This window comes from Mesoplodon densirostris, chromosome 5 (assembly GCF_025265405.1).
Source record: "Mesoplodon densirostris isolate mMesDen1 chromosome 5, mMesDen1 primary haplotype, whole genome shotgun sequence".
Classification (NCBI taxonomy): domain Eukaryota; kingdom Metazoa; phylum Chordata; class Mammalia; order Artiodactyla; family Ziphiidae; genus Mesoplodon; species Mesoplodon densirostris.
Window position 1 is genome coordinate 46821378 of NC_082665.1, and position 18225 is coordinate 46839602.

Sequence of the window (18225 nt, forward strand, 5' to 3'; positions counted from 1 at the left end):
CCTCATAGCGCCCCAATGAGGAAGACTGTATTATTATCCTCATTTCACAGAAGAGGGAAGCGAGACTTAAGCTGTGTGTCCCAGTCATTTTTCTGATTCCGAGGCCTGTTCTCTGAACCAGAGGGTTTCAAAATGTCTTCCCATCAGCAGAGTGCTTGTCAGGAACAGAGATTTCCAGGCAGCCAGCTCAGAGATCCTGACTGAGTAAACGTGGAGTGAAGCCCGGCAATCTGTTTTAACGTCTCTGATGAAGGCAGGATTTAAATCTTTCCAGTGATGTTCTCCGTCTTTATCTGGCCTGCTTGGTATAGCCCCTTCACAATTCTCGGTGCTGATTAATCACTCCCTCTGGGTTCTCAGAGCACTCTGCTCTTACGGCTAGTATAGCAGGAACCACGGTGTGTTAAAATTAGCTGGTTTTAGTTCTGTCTTCCTGACTGGTTGGGAGCCACTTGATGCCGAGGATACTGTTTCTTTTTGACTTCCTCTTCCTGAATTGCCTCTTCCACTGATCTTTACATAGCTGGGTTCTCCTTATTATTGGGGCTTCAACTTAAAAGTTTCCTCCTCAGAGAACCTTTTATAATGACCTTAAGAATTAATTCAGCTCATGCAGCTCAATATTAAAAAAACAAACAACCCAATCCAAAAATGGGCAGAAGACCTAAATAGACATTTCTCCAAAGAAGATATACAGATTGCCAACAAACACATGAAAGGATGCTCAACATCACTAATCATTAGAGAAATGCAAATGAAAACTACAATGAGATATCATCTCACACCGGTCAGAATGGCCATCATCTAAAAGTCTACAAACAATAACTGCTGGAGAGGGTGTGGAGAAAAGGGAACCCTCTTGCACTGTTGGTGGGAATGTAAATTGATACAGTCACTATGGAGAACAGTCGGGAGGTTCCTTAAAAAACTAAAAATAGAACTACCATATGACCCAGCAATCCCACTACTGGGCATATACCCTGAGAAAACCATAATTCAAAAAGAGTCATGTACCAAAATGTTCACTGCAGCTCTATTTACAATAGCCAGGACATGGAAGCAACCTAAGTGTCCATCAACAGATGAATGGATAAAGACGATGTGGCACATACATACAATGGAATATTACTCAGCCATAACAGAAACGAAATTGAGTTATTTGTAGTGAGGTGGATGGACCTAGAGTCTGTCATACAGAGTGAAGTAAGTCAGAAAGAGAAAAACAAATACAGTATGGTAACACATATATATGGAATCTAAAAAAAAAAAAAAAAAAAAAAGGTAATGAAGAACCTAGGCGCAGGACAGGAATAAGGATGCAGATGTGGAGAATGGGCTTGAGGACACAGGGAGGGGGAAGGGTAAGCTGGGACGAAGTGAGAGAACGGCATGGAAATATATACACTACCAAATGTAAAATAGATAGCTAGTGGGAAGCAGCATAGCACTGGGAGATCAGCTGGGTGGTTTGTGACCACCTAGAGGGGTGGGATAGGGAGGGTGGGAGGGAGGGAGACGCAAGAGGGAAGAGATATGGGGATATATGTATATGTATAGCTGGTTCACTTTGTTATAAAGCAGAAACTAACACAACATTGTAAAACAGTTATACTCCAATAAAGATGTTTAAAAAAGATTATATCTCAATAAAACTAGAAAGAATAAATTAAAAAATAAAAGTTTTTTAAAAAAAGAATTAATTCAGAACCCCACCACTCATTCACTGTCGTATCACCCTATTTTCATATAGCGTAGAGCACAGAGCTTTGCATAGTAGGTGCTCAATTATAACTAGATTACCCAAAGGCAGATTAAGTACATTTGTAGGACACCAGGAAAACAGAGGTACCCTGTTTTTTTTAAAATAGAAATCGACATATAATTATATATTTAAATGTAAAAGTCATGTGAAAAAAAATTAGGATTTTCCTGGTCGGTCTCTCTTCCACTTACATTATGGCTTAAAATTATTTTTATATAGAACTACTTATTGAAAATGAGCTCCATAACATGTGGGGTCTTTGAGTCTCTAAAGGTTTTAAACTAGCACTGGTATGTGTTTAACATCTTTGTTTTCCAAAACATTTTGAAAATAAATTGGGCAGGTATTATTATTCAGTCCCATGTTGAAGAGGTGGGGGGAAAAAAAAAAGGAAGAAAAAAAAGGAAAGAATAAGCACACAAAAGAGGATGTAGCATCAGATCTCACAGATTAAAGGCTCAGTCCTACAAGAGTGCCCCTTCCTCCCCACTTCAGACAGCAGTCACCAAGTCCCGGTTGTCACCTATGCTTCTAATCTACCGGCTACAGATTGGAGGTTCCAATGACCCCCTCCTTGGGTTTGGTTTATTTGCTAGAGCAGCTCACAGAACATTTTACTTACTAGATTGCTGGTTTATTATAAAAGGATGTAACTCAGGAGCAGCCAGATGGAAGAGATACATAGGCCAAGGAATGGGGAAAGGGTACAGAGCTTCTCCAAGCACACTACTCTCCCCAAATCTTCATGTGTTCACCAACCTGGAAGCCCTTTGAACCCCATCCTGTTCGGTTTTTACAGTAGGCATAATTGATGAAATCACTGGCCAATGGTGACTGAATTCAATCACTAGCCCCTCTCCCCTCCTGGGAGGTCTGGGGATGAATCTGAAAGTTCCAACCCTCTAATCACAGAGTTGGTTCCCTTGGCAACCAGCCCCCATCCGTAGGTTAGGTCTAAAAGTCACCTCATTAACATAACAAAAGACGCCTTTGTCACTTATCACTTAGGAAATTTGTGCCAGAAATGGGGACTAAGACCAAACATATATTTCTCATTATAAATCACAGTATCACACCAGTCAGCGAGGCCCCAAATGCAAGAGCATCAAGAGTACAGAAAATAAGAAAATATAGCTTATATAGTTTAGTCCTGCAAACTCCAAAAAATGACTGAAACATAGCTAAAGGCTTCTGGAAACCCTCACCTTCTAACTGGAAGAGGGCCTGAGAGAAGTGGGAACACCTTGTCTTTTTCCATTGTCTTAGACTTTGTAATTAAAATTTGACTTGACATTCTTCCCTAGACTTGGGGATGACAGACCAAATTTTCTTGCCCTGTCCGGTTTTAAAAGAAAGGATTCTTGTAAATGTGTCATACTTTACCAGTATTTTTTTTTTTTTTTTACGGTACCCGGGCCTCTCACTGTTGTGGCCTCTGCCGTTGCGGAGCACAGGCTCCGAACGCTCAGGCTCAGCGGCCATGGCTCACGGGCCCAGCCGCTCCGCGGCATGTGGGATCTTCCTGAATTGGGGCACGAACCCGTGTCCCCTGCATCGGCAGGCGGACTCTCAACCACTGAGCCACCAGGGAAGCCCATTTACCAGTATTCTTAATAAACTTTGGCAAGGATGTGGCTCAGAATGAAACTACTCTTTTCAGATGTAAATGCAGGCATAGGTCCTGTAAAATCTTTAAAGAAAACTGATGTGAGAAAACATGTGTCTGTTATCTCTGAGGAGCTGTCCCTTTCCAGAACCTAACCTGGGCCAGTAAACTGTTCCAACTCATACCGATTGAAAATAAGAATGAGCTGGAGGGGATAGAGGTGGAAATGGAGAAGTGAAAAACTTAAGGAGATTGTAAGGTTATTTAGGAATATATGGTCCAAAAAGGACATTTAGCAGAAATCAGAGGGACAGTTCTCTCTTCCAAAAGGAAAATAATCTTTTGCTCCTGTTGGCATATTTTCCTGAATATCTCTTGGTTGAATTTCTGCAATAGCAAAATAATCAGTTTATCAATATGTAGTGGGTTTAGTGCATTTAGAAATGTTGATATCACAGACTCTTAGACTTGTAGGAATTTTAAGAGTTAAAAAATTAATCCTTCACCTATGCAGGAATTCTGAAAAATAGTTATATTTTTAATACAGGCAAGTTATTCCATCACTAGACACCTTGTGGTGTTAATTTGAATGGCTGGGTAAGTACATAGCCCTTTAATGATATGGTTTGATCCAAAAGATAAAATTGAAGATAAGTAGAGAAAAAAATGAACCAAGAAATGTGTCTAACAGAATCTCCCACCTGAAAATCAGGTCAGTAATCTTCATTTAAAATTAGTTCTCGGGCCTCCCTGGTGGCGCAAGTGGTTGAGAGTCCGCCTGCCGATGCAGGGGATACGGGTTCGTGCCCCGGTCTGGGAGGATCCCATATGCCGCGGAGCGGCTGGGCCCGTGAGCCATGGCCGCTGAGCCTGCGCGTCCGGAGCCTGCGCGTCCGGAGCCTGTGCTCCGCAACGGGGGAGGCCACAACAGTGAGAGGCCCGCATACGGCAAAAAAAAAAAAAAAAAAAAAAATTAGTTCTCAAAGCCAACATTTCGATAAACCATAGAGAGACCATGGTTCTTTTCTTTTCTTTTTTAAAATTTATTTATTGTATTTATTTTATTTTATTTTCTGGCTGCGTTGGGTCTTTGTTGCTGGGTGCGGGCTTTCTCTAGTTGCGGCGAGCGGGGGCAACTCTTCGTTGCGGTGCGTGGGTTTCTCATTGCGGTGGCTTTTCTTTGTTTTGGAGTATAGGTTTCAGTAGCTGTGCATGGGCTTAGTTGCTCCGTGGCATGTGGGATCTTCCCAGACCAGGGCTTGAACCCGTGTGCCCTGCATTGGCAGGCGGATTCTTAACCACTGCGCCACCAGGGAAGCACCCACGGTTATTTTCTGATAAGAGCCTAGATTGTTAGGGTTCTAGACTGCTAGTTGTATATGCGGGATGATTTTGGGGCTGTAAGAAGGAAAAATGTGACTGACTTTAACACTGAATGTATTTTAATATATTACATATTAATATAATGAAAGGCATACTTTATAACGATTCCAGGGTCACATAATTTAGCAGCTGGTTCACTTCATCAAGGATCCAGATCCTTTCTGTCTTCTTGTTCTGCCTTCTCCAGATGCTGGCTTGATGTCTCACAGCTGGAAGAGGGACAGAGAGAGCACTCCCTTTCCTCATTTATCTTCTGAAGAGACGAGGAAAACTTTTCCAAAGGCCCTCCTCTCCTATCACATTGGCGAGAATCGTGTGGCACGCTGGTTCCTAACCTCCTCAACCACATAAGCAGTGGCTGCCATGGTTAGCTCAAACCCCTCCTGATTTACACCCCTGGGACTGGGAGAAGCCCAGTCTCCCTTAAAGTTTATGGCCAGCCAACTCCTTAAAATCCTTGGGTTTCTATTGACAAGGGTACAGGGAAAAATGAATTTCAGACAGACCATTGCATCAAGAAGGCAGTGTATTTGACAGTCAGTGGAGCACAGAGAAGGGTTTATATCATTCCACCCACCTCATTAAAGGAATCCTTATGATTCACAAGTCCTTTCAAATATTGAGATGAATGCTGTTTTTGTCATTTCACTTGGGCTTGGATATTTTTCCAGATAGAAGAAAATAAGTCTAATTTCTTTCTGTTGTGTCAACTGCCCAAGCAACAGGATTTAAATGTAGCTCTCATGTGACTCCTAACCTTTTTCCTAAAGCTCCTAAGCTAAACTCCCCCGTTCTGCTCAGCCATTCCTTGTGGTTTCCAAATCTTTCACTATGTCTTCTCACTGTACATCCCTTATTTCTCCTCAATGAACTACAAGAAACTCAACTTTCAGGACCTAGCTCTGGAAAGCCTTTCCGAATTCCGCATGGTTGTTAGGCACTCCACCGTCTGCTGTAGTCCTCTCATGCCTCCCCAATGCCAACTTTCATTGAACTCTACATGCCAGTCATTATGCCAAAGGCTTTATCGAGAACCTCACTTAGGAATTCCCAGGCAGTCCAGTGTTTAGGGCTCCACGCTTCCATTGCAGACGACATGGGTTCAATCCCTGGTCAGGGAAGTAAGAGTCCGCATGCCACGCGGTGTGGCCAAAAAAAATAAAAAAAGAATCTCACATAATCTTCATAAGAACCCTATGGGACAGTTATAATTTTACCTCAGTTTCATAAGTAACAAAACTGAGGCACAGAGAGATTAAGTAATTTACAAGGTCACATCGTATATAAATGGTGAGGCCAGGATTCAAAACCAGATGATTAGACTCCAGGGTCCTGGCTCATAAGCATTATATCCTACAGCCTCCTATGCTCTTATCAGCATCTCCAGAGTTCTTCTCGCCCAGTGCCTGGCACATAGTGAACACTTCACAAATGTTTGCTGAGTGAATGAATGATTCATGATTTTTCTCTTCTATAGAATACCATTCATCAATTTCCTCCTGAAAATGTGATGCCCAGCATAGAAAACACTACTCCAAGTGGTTTTTGACCAGAACAAAATAAATGGCACATGTGGGAAGCCAGATAATGTCTCCACCCACTACCCCCCCAAATTATCCACATCCTAATCCCCAGAAACTGTGAAAATGTTACTCTAAATGGCAAAAGGAACTTTACAGACATAATTAAGTTAAGGAGATTGAGAGGGGAAAATTATCCAGGTGGGCCCAATGTAATTACAGGGTCTTTATAAGAGGGAGGCAAGGAGGGTCAGAGTCAGAAGGGAACATGTGTTGAGAGAAACAGGTGTCACAGAGAGACTTGAAGATGCTATGCTACCGGCCTTGAAAATGGAAGAAGGGCCACAAGCCACGGAATGCAAGTGGTCTTTAGACACTGGAAAAGGCAAGGAAACTGATTCCCCCCTGGAACCTCCAGAAGGAATACAGCCTTGATGACATCTTGATTTTGGACTTCTGACCTCCAGAACTGTAAGAAAATAAATTTGTGTTCTTTTAAGCCAATAAAGTATGATTTGCTGTAACAAAGTTTAGCAGCAGGAGGAAAATAATACAGCATAGATACTTTTCTTGATGTAGTTATTATGTTTCTGTTAATAACAGCCTAGCAGTGTAGCCCTCTTCATATTAGGCACATTGAGTTTTCAGACTGCAGGCAGATTAATCTAAAAATATAGATTCTCTGTTTTCATTTTTTTTTAAAAGACTCTTAGTTGGCATCTGTCCCCCTCATGATGCCCAGACCTCCTGTATTGTCACCACCAACCTAGTACCTTTTGTTTGCTCTCATTGATGCTGTGTTAGAAGTTTGTTTCCCAAGAGGCCCATTCACAAGAAATAACAAATTCCCCCACATCCTTGGGACTGTGTTCTCACCACAAAATCTAACATTATGTTACTCGTTTGGATGTAGTCAGAATTTTTTTTTTTAGGTATATATGTTTTATTTATTTGTTTGTTTGTTTGTTTGTTTGTTTATTGCCGTACGCGGGCCTCTCACTGCTGTGGCCTCTCCCGTTGCGGAGCACAGGCTCCGGACGCGCAGGCTCAGCGGCCGTGGCTCACGGGCCCAGCCGCTCCGCGGCATATGGGATCCTCCCAGACCGGGGCACGAACCCGTGTCCCCTGCATCGGCAGGCGGACTCTCAACCACTGCGCCACCAGGGAAGCCCCAGAATTTTTTTTTTTAAATCTAAATTTCTAAAACATCTGTCTATGGAAGAGGAAGAGTTATTTCAAGTTAAACCATAAAGCATCTCAACCTCAAAGTGTTTTGAATCCTGATAATCAGTGATAGCAGATATCTGACTTCAAATTAATAGATTCTTGCATTTAGGATATAAAATATTTATTATTTTATTTTGCCTATCTAAATTTGTATTTTATTAATAACCTATGCCTTGTTATTACTCCTATGAATCAGAGATATCATCTGTCTTGCAATCCTTTAATAATGACTTTAACTTGAGAAGTTGGTATATTTAATTCCCTAAACCATGCTTATTAAAGTGTAGTCCTTGGACAGGCAGCATCAGCAACTTCTGGGAGCCTGTTAGAAATAAAAATTCTCAGGCCACACTCTAGTCCTGCAGAATGAGAGACCCTGAGGCAGGGCCAAAAATCTGGGGCAATAATTAGGGCTTGGAGCTATGTTATGTGATGGGGTCAGAGTGTGAGACCTCTACAGACCTTTTTGGAAAAGTCATTCATATCTCAGTGACTAAGAATCCTTGGGTAAGATTCTCTTCTGGCAAATTCTAAGTACATGCATGTCTTATTTTAAGCAAAGATAACACTAGAAAAGGAAAACCTTTTGGAAAAAAATAAACAAGGAAGATATTTTCTGCATAAAGCAAATTACAAATATCATCTTTCCAAATGCTCCCAGGAAGTTGTTTCCTCTAGTTCCCACCACACTGTTTATGTCCAATAGTTACAATACCCTGACAAATAGTGTTTGTCTACATGTCTGCTCATCTGCAATCATCAAGGTGGAAAATCTGTCCATTCACCACCGTTTTCTTTGAACTTAGCCAATGCATGACACACAGAATCTCAGTAAGTGTTTGTAGTCTTAATGCCTATTTCCCTCATATCATTTCTCAAGGCAGGAATTCCAATGTCTAGGATTCTGTATGTCTGATGCCTGGAATGCCTGGGTATATAGTAGGTTCTCGATAAACATATAGATGAATAAATCAATGAAATCATGAAGTATATATCCAATTCCATTCCCACTATTAACATGACCATTTCACATTGTGATGTACTATTAAGTTTTAGTAGAAATAAGTACGCATGGGTTGGTGCCAAAGGAATTTGTTGCACTAAGATTTTGATTGCCAAAACATTTGACATTGCACAAGCTACTTCTGTAGAGATGAAGAAAAGCCAGCTAGCGAAGATAGATGATTTCAGAAATTAACCTGAATTTTGACCAGAATTCGTTTTATTATATCTGAACCAAAACACACGTTATTGAAAAAAGACTAATTGTATTAAGTACTAACATAGTAAAATGTTAAGAAATGCTGATAACTGTATGGTTCCAAGAGCAATAGGAAGCAATTTTATATTAAATCTGTCACTGCAAGTTTGCCATACAATTTTTTTCCTAAGAATATTTCTCGTGAAGTAAGTGACATTCACGTCCAAACTTATATTCGTGGTTGATTTTTATGAAAAGATCCCAGCCCTTGGTTTTCTAACTGGATATACAGAGAATTAAATCTACAGCAATTTTGTCTCCTGTTAACTGGTTTGGGGAGATAGAGGAGTAGATTATAATAGAATACTGAAGAAGAGTCTTTTCCCCCACAAAGACAAGCTGGTTTTAAATTTGTTTAACCACTAAGCAAATTTAATCACCGTTCTTCATTGTTGTTTTTATCTGATCCTTTGATATGCTAATATGTATTGCTTGTGGCTTGGAGGAGGATTAGAACTCAATCTTATTTGCCTCAGATATTGTATTCTTTTTTTTTTTTAATTTTATTTATTTTTGGCTGCGTTGGGTCTTCGTTGCTGCGCGGGCTTTCTCTAGTTGCGGCGAGAGGGGGCTACTCTTCCTTGCGGTGCGCTGGCTTATTGTTGCTGTGGCTTCTCTTGTTGCAGAGCATGGGCTCTAGGAGCGCGAGCTTCAGTAGTTGCAGCACTCGGGCTCTAGAGCGCAGGCTCAGTAGTTGTGGTGCAAGGGCTTAGTTGCTCCAGGGCATGTGGGATCTTCTCGGACCTAGGGCTCGAACCCATGTCCCCTGCATTAGCAGATGGATTCTTAACCACTGCGCCACCAAGGAAGTCCTGAATCTTGTATTCTTGGAACTCAGATTAGTATCTCCCAACAACACAGTTTGGGAAAGGCTACTCAACTCCAAAAGCAAGTATTTAATTCATTGTGAAATAACATTTATAAAGGGAGGAACTAAAAAGGCCCACAGAACACTGCATCAGACTCTGTTTTTTACCTGTTAGGTCACTCCTGGATGGATCTTTATGGTTAAGGACAGTAAGAAGAGCATCATTTCTACTAGGGAAAAAAATAGAAATGATAATGAAATGGAAATGTTGGTGTTTAGCTTGAAAATAAAAAAAAAATTAAAGACACAAATGGATCACTATTTTATCAAAATCCAGAAACTTGGGGATTAAGTTATATCTGTGCACTTTAGTTTTTTTTCTGTGTATGTCAGAGTCATTTGAGGGATTACAGGACAAAAGCATTAGGTCCCTCTCCCTCTGCCAAATGAATGCATGTGCCAGGGCTCAGGACCCACCCAGACCTAGGTTTGAATCTGGTTTTGTTCCTGTTTTTGTCCTCTTCATACTATCTCAGTAATATTTAACTCCCAGGTTTGCTATCATTAAATGTGATCATGAATGCCAAGTCCCTCCTTAGGGCTCAAGAAATGTTACTTTCTTTCTGCTTCACCTACCTCTCTCTCCTGTCTAGGGTTTTTATTCATTTGGGGCTGCCATACTCTGCCTTGTGTTATTAGGTGACTGTTAATAAGAATCTATTTTAGGGCTTCCCTGGTGGCGCAGTGGTTGAGAGTCTGCCTGCCGATGCAGGGGACGCGGGTTCGTGCCCCGGCCCGGGAGGATCCCGCATACCGCGGAGCGGCTGGGCCCGTGAGCCATGGCTGCTGAGCCTGCGTGTCCGGAGCCTGTGCTCCGTAACGGGAGAGGCCACAACAGCGAGAGGCCCGCGTACCGCAAAAAAAAAAAAAAAAAAAAGAATATGTTTTAAACCTCTTTATGTTTCCCCATGAATCCCTGCTATAAATATTCATCCCTCCTCTATCTCTAGAAGGTAACCAAGCTTTGGTGTTCTGTTGTTCAGTGACTTTTCTGTTACAGGATAAAAAGACAAAAGTTACCAGATCCCTAAAAGATGACTGAAATGTTTTCAAAAGCATAGACTGATGGAGGCAGAGAAGGTGGAGTCCACTGTTGTTCTCTGTTTGGGTGGGGCTGGGAGTCAGGGTGTTCTAGAGAGAAAGGGAAAAGAGGCCTAAGCGAAGTTTGGAGAGATTTGCCTAATGTTGGGAAGTGAAAGAGCAAGTTGTGGGTCTCCAGGATATTATCACACAGAGAGCTGCTCTAGGTGATGGGATGTCTGATGGGGTGGCCCTGGGTATCTAGGCTGGGGTGGTGGTGGTGATGAAATAAGCATCATGTGAGAGGAAAGCACAGGTGAAATGGAGATGAAGGGCTCAACAAGATGACGTCTGAAAGCTCTTTCAGGACACTGTTAATTATTAGAATACAAGCTCCAGGAGAGCAAGGATTTTTGCCTGTTTCTTCACTGGCAAACTGTATTCCAAGCACCTACAACAGCGTCTGACATATAGCAAGCACTTCATCAATATGCATTTGATGACTGAATGTGGAGTGTTAATGACATGAAGGATAGAAGTTCAGGTAAGATGGGGGAAAAGAAGGAGAGGTCAAGGATGACTCTAAGGCTTCAAGAGTGGGGAGGTGGGAGGAAAGCATTATCAGTAATAATGAGTCAGTTAAGAGAAAAGGCTGGTTGGTGTGGAAGACTAAAACATTCAGTTTTCTATTTGTAGACTCTGCTTTTGTAAAGTACTTTGCATACAGTGGGTGCTGATACATACATGATGAACGGAATACTCAGCAAGCAGTTGGGGGTACACGATTGAGAATTAAGAAAGTAGTCAGAGCTAGAAATGGAAGACTCCCCAGTCCCTCTGTGGAAGTGGTGAGTGGGTCCCAGAGAGAGCTCAGATATAGAGTAAGCGCGGGGGGGGGCAGGGGGTGACAACTGCAAGGACATGCGCATTTCCTGAAGCAATGTACAAATGAACTTATGAATCATCTTGGAGTTAAGTACAATTTAGGGACAACTTCCAAATATTTAGTATTGATTTGTATTGTTTTCCAGCCTGTGGATTAGAATTTTATCTGAGAGAGTCTCAGTGGCAGGACTCTTGGTGTTAACGGACCCAGGAAGATTCAACGGTATTCAGCTTTTAAATCTTAGACAGTAAATGTTTTATCAGTTATACAAAACTTGGGGGATCCAAAGTCTAGGATCTGGCTTGGTTAAAATGCATTAATTTATCTTGTAATAGGCACAGAGGCATACAATTAAATCCTGCCTACTCCCATCCCTCTCTCCAAGCAAAACCAAAATTATATGTGCTTCTTTTCAGTCCCTTAGGCAGGGATTCAGAAACCCTCAATTTTATGGAATAATACTAAAGTGATGGTGAAGATGAAATTTATCAGTATTTGCCACTTCTGAGGCACTGCAGACAGTTGCCTGGATGGTCAGTATATCACCATGTGTTAATAGACTTGTAATAATTAACAGTCATGAGCAGGATTCGAAAAAACTGCTGCCAATCTGAACACACACACACAAAATAAATTAAAAAGCTGACAAGAAGATACAGTAAAAATGAAAACTGTAGTAAAACAGACTACTAGTTTAAATCACTGGGAAACAATTGTCAGTTTTAACCCTTCATTTACTTCTACTTCAGATGTTCATTAGTGGTTCCTGTATCTATAGGTTTTCATTACTGATACTGGTCCTCTTTTATTCATAATGTCCTGTAGTGTAATAAACTATTCCTAGTGAGGAATAAAAATAAAGAATTGAAGTACTGGGTATGTATGCTTCCAGGAAGCCGCTGAGCATGTTTTCTTTGTGATGACCCTGATGCCATTATAGCTACTGCTTCTACTACTACAATTACCTTAAAAATGGGATCTGCCCCCCAAAGTGAGTTCAGGTGTGAAAGAGAGCAGACTGAGCTGGGAGGGATGATGGCTAGGGTTCTGATGAAAGGTTTCAGTCACTTACTTTCTGTATATCACTGGAGAAAACATTCTGGGTTTTGGGAAACTGGAAATGACTACAGTTCCATTTCAGTTGACATCTTGATACCCATGCACAAAAGGCTAATTAAGCCTTCACAAGATTCTCATTCAATTAACCATGGTTGTGTTTTCCCAAAATGTCCCACTGTAGCATCTCACTGATTTTCTCACATTCTTCATCTTTTGAATAGAAAGGCACTATGTCATGGGTGTGAAGAGTTTAATGTGGGTTCAAAGTTTAGATTTGGGCCCTTGGACAAGCTGTGTAATTTCTCTGAGCCTTAATTCCTTATCTGGAAAATGAGAATAATGATATTTAGCTCACGGGCTTGCTATGTGTGGTAAACAATGCAGTCTATAAAATCACCTAGCATCTGGCAGGAGTATAATATGTCACACTAGAGTTGTCAACTTTAATAATATAATAATAGACAGTTATTTTACAAGCAAAAACGAGTTTTTTTGGGAACAGCCAGAGGAACTGCAATTTGGGATATGCGAACCATGGCAGACCACAGGCAAATCCAGAGAACAAGGAACGGGAACCTGCTTTTATAGCGAAGGGTGAGGGGGATTGCGAAGGGCTATTATAACCAAGGAGTCAACTGGAGGAAGCTGGGAGTTCAAAGTATGGAGGCTTCATTGGTTGGGCAGCTACAGTCTATGACTGGCTGGGCTGGCCTTGGGCAAAGAGAAGTTTTCTTTTTCCTGCTGGATAGTAAAGTAGGCAAGACCTTTCTGTTTGGAGTAATTGGAGATGCATGGCAGATCATGAAAGCTCCCACTACAGGCCTGTTCTAACTCCAATTTTAGCTGAAGTGTCTTTAATTAACCTTAGTATATCCAGTGGTTCCACCTTGCCCTTCTTTTTTCCCCTACCCTCTTGGATCCCCTATGTTTATCTTCAGCTGTGGCGGTGGAAAGCTGGGAGAGGTTCCTAGTTATGCAGGGGCCGAGGTTCCTGGGGGACTCTCTAGAACCAACTTGGTATCCCACGAGTGTCTCTCTGCTTGACAAGTCAGTCTCTTACAAATATTCTTTGGTGATGTAGAATTCCCTGCAAGTTTGAAATTAGATGAGTTCCTTTTAATTCAAAGGTTGAGAATAATAGAAACCTAAAACACTGTCACTATGAGGGTTCTGATGAAAATGGTGTACAATCCTCGCTTTACAACAGAGTTTTGTCATTAATTCTCAAAAAAAACACAGACCCCCCCCCACTCCCCAACGAGCAAAGTTCAGTTTGATATATTTCTAAGCAACTGCATGTAAAAATTCCTAAAACATAAAATGCTTTGAAATTTTTTTTTTGGTTACAAATGGTGCTTATTGTGAAAATCAAACATTCTGAAACGAATAATTTAGAAAGGAAAGTCCTCCCATGAATGCATCCTCCAGAGATAGCTAATGTTCATGTCTGGTGTGTATCCTATCAGATACTTTCTGTTTGTGTACTAACATAAGCTGTACTATAAATATCATTATTTCTATTTTTTGTATATCTAACAGTAACAGGATCCTACTAGGCAATTTGCTTAGCAAATTGCTGTTTGAATTTAATATCTTGGACATTATTCCAAGTCATTAGATATAGGACTAACTCATGGTTTTAGTGACTATACAGAAATCTACAGTATATGTGAACCCTATTACCCTAATCCCTTACCAATGGCTGTTTGAGTCATGGTGTCTCTCCATTATAAGCAATATTTAAATGGCAATTCTTAAACACAACTTTGTATAACTAGGCAAAGATATCTACAACAAAAGTTTCTATCAGTGGAATTTCTGCAACAAAGTATATAAATGTTTAAAATTATAATTGATTTTGCTAAAATATCCTCCAAAAAACCTGACCAGTTTGCATTCTCACAAAAAGCACAGGAAAGTACTTATATCTCCACACTAAGTTTTTTTAAAGGTTTTTATATTGTTAAAAAATATTTATTTATTATTTAGTTGCGTGGGGTCTTAGTTGCAGCAGGCGGGCTCCTTAAGCTGCGGCACGTGAACTCTTAGTTGTGTCATGCGTGTGGGATCTAGTTCCCTGACCAGGGATGGAACCAGGGCCCCTGCATGGGGAGTGCGGAGACTTATCCACTGCGCCACCAGGGAAGTCCCCACACTGAGTTTTAATAATCATTTTTACCAATAAGTGCAAAAGATACATAACTTTAAATTTGATTAGTGAAGTCAAGACTCTTCAAATTCACTAGAATGTAAGCTCCACAGGCGCAGAAATTATTGTCTGTTTCCTTCACAGCTATATACCTGCTCAGAACAGTGCCTGACACATAGTAGGCATACGTATTTGTTTAATTAAGTAATGTTTATTTTTCTCTTCAGAGAGCTGCTTGTCCATGTAGTTTGCCTATTTTTCTATTAAATTCTTGGGTTTTTTTTTTTGGTCCCCTAAGAGCTCTTGGTATAATAAGTAACCATTTGCTGTGTGCTGCAAGTATTTTTTCCCAACTTGTCTTTTTATTTCTTGGTGAGGGAAGTGAGGGAAGCTCACTGCTTTTTGTTTTTTAAGCATGCGGTTTTGAACATGAAAATATAAAATAGTTAATTATTTGAGTGTAGGTTTACGTACATTTGGCCAGCAATTCCACTTTTAGGGATCCATCCTATAACAACACTCCCATGAAGTGAAGTAGCATAAGTTCAGCTCTGTAAACCAGTTATGATGAAAGAAAGTTGTTAAAAATGTTAAGTATCATTAATGCGCTAAGTGAGCACTCTGAGTAAAGTGACCCAGATATTTTGCCTCAATTATTAGTCATGGGACTGGAAATTAGGAGAGCAGCTCCACAGACAGATGGGAAGGGTGAGACATCTCCCTTCTCTCCTGTGAGGTGGCACATCAGCTGGGACAGTGGTCCAGGCTTCTAACATTTCTCAGGATTGAATAAGAGCTCTGAGCAAGCTGCTCCAAGATACAGCAGCTCTGTACACTGCTCCCACCCCCTCGCCCCGCCCACACACAACTCGGGGAGGTGTCCTACCATCTGGGGGTCTGTGCAGGGAGCTACCCAGCAACCAGAAGGGCCAACCTCTTTTCGTTGTTGGGGTAACTAGGAGTCAGCTAAGAGATCTCAGTTCCTTTCCCTCCTGGTCCTCATCCCTAGATCACTTGGCTTGAGGCCAGAACTGCCTTCCAGGGAGAAAAGTCAAGGAACTTTAGCATAACCACCGAATTGCCCTCTAAAAAGGAAGTAGTACTTTACACTTACTTGAATAGCTTCCTTGCCACCTTTGCTGGAAACTCACTAATTTACTCTTTAATCTTTTTAGTTTTTGCCAATCTGATTTCTCATTACTGTCTAGTTTTTCTTACAGTGTTATTATAAAACAGACACTAAGTTTTTTGCACGTTTGTGGACTATTTGTATTTCTTCAGTGAATTGCTTGCTTATGGCCTGTGTCCTATTTTTAAATGGGTTGTCTTTTTTATTGATCCATAGGAATTCTTTATATATATTCTGGATATTAACCCTTTTTAATAATACTGCAATTGTTTTCCATCAGTTGTCTTAATTACGGCTCCCACCACATAGATACTGACATGCTCATGTGCTTAGAACTTACTGAACCCCAGTTCCACCTTCTCCCTTCCCTCCCTCTCCAGCTTGTGGACGGAGAGTAAATGCAGTTCCTGACAACTACTGGGCCACTAAGACCCCTGAAACCTTGACAGGACTAGTAGAATAAGGAGACACTATCATTTATGAAGTGGCAAATAAGCTTTCTGTAGATGTGAATTCCTTTTTCATGAACTCACAATATCGGGGAAAACAACACAATGGTTATTTATATATGCAAACATGTAGCTAAGCCCTTGTTCTGGGATGGAGATGTTGGAGAAGATAGGGCTCTGCTTGAGAGTACTAAACTGCCATTTGCTAAAGCAATAGTTTTTCTACACTGTAAGCAGACTCAGAGTTCTAAGTTAGGATTTAGACTCCTTACACACTGGCTTATTATTTTTGAGATGCACATGTCCTCGATTTTTTTTTTTTGCCACACCACACGGTGTTTGGGATCTTAGTTCCCCCACCAAGGACAACCCATCCCTGCAATGGAAGTGCGGAGTCTTAACCACTGGACTGCCAAGGAAGGCCCTGCACATGTTGTTTAAATAATTGCTTGCAGGAGATAAAGACCGGGCTAACAGGATCTTTACGTAGAGTTGGAGGAAGGATTGTATGTAAAAAGGATTAGCTTGGTCAAGCTCAGTCCTGAGCCAGATATTGTTTAAAACTGAACACCCCAAGCTTTGAGAATGTTACGAAAACTTAAAAAAAAAATTATTATTAACTTATAAGGGGATATTGTGTGAAAGTGGCCTCTTTTCACTTTGTGGGTATCTCCAGTCCTGGGGTTCATCTACTATGATCTGATGTGACTTGCTGACAGCACACCCCTACAAGTAGGTCTCTTCTGCATGAAGTAGACAGTCCTACATCAATCATGCCAAGAAAGCCTGTACTTGGGATGGAGCATGAGAATTTGGAAGGCAGGCTGTATATTGGGGTGAAGAAGAAATACTACTTTCTTGAACCTTACTCTAGACTGTGGTTCTACAGAGTGCTGAATGGCACCCCAGGGTAGTGCGGGGAACCTGGCTTTCACCTGTCCCTGGATACCCTGGGACACATCCCATGAGACAATATCATTTTAATTCAAAGAGATTGCACCATCCATAATCAAAAAACAAACCTAGCAAACAAGGCCAGCCCTATGTGTACAATGCCTAAATATTATGATTTCAGGGATCTTTAAAAGACCCTGCATGTCCCAATAGTCCTGGCCCTTCCCTTCCCACCTTATTAGAATAAATCTTCTACACAAAGGCTGAGTTATAGTTACATTGTGAAAACATCCCTCACCCCCCCAAAAAAGTTACCAAAAACACTATCCCAGAGACGGCTACAAATTCACCCTGCTTAATTCTTTATCACCTTCCACAAGAATTCAAAATTTTTACATAGTTGCAATAATGTGCCCATGCAATAATGTATCCTGCATAGTTGCAATCATGTGCCCATGCAATAATGTATCCTGCATTTAAAAAAAAAAAAAAAGTTTTACAGGCCAAAAGCCCTTACCCCAGATAGTTACATAGTGGTATGACATTCTGGAAAGAAAATTGATTTTGGTTCCGGGAACTTTCATTCGAATCACTGCTCCAAAATAGGTGGTATGACCTTGGGCACATTACTTAACCTCTTGACCCCATTTCATCATTTTTAGGATGAGATTATTCTGGTTTGCAGGATGAATGAGAGAAACAGACATGATACATGGAGGGTAGCTGACTCATGGTGGGAAAGGACTGGCAGCTAATATTCCTACTTCCTGCATTGATGTTTCTTTTGAGATGAGCACTGTGCTGGGAATTCTCTATGTTATCATCTATTTTAATCCTCCTAACAACCCCTGAAGATAGGTTGTACTATCTCACTGTAGAGGTGGCCAAAAGGAAGTATACTGAGGTTAAGTCAGTTGCTCAAGGTCACACTGCAGGCCAAAAGGAGGAGGTGGAATTTGAATTAGGTTAGGGTGAACAGTGCCTTCTTGGTCACTACTGACTATGAAGAAGC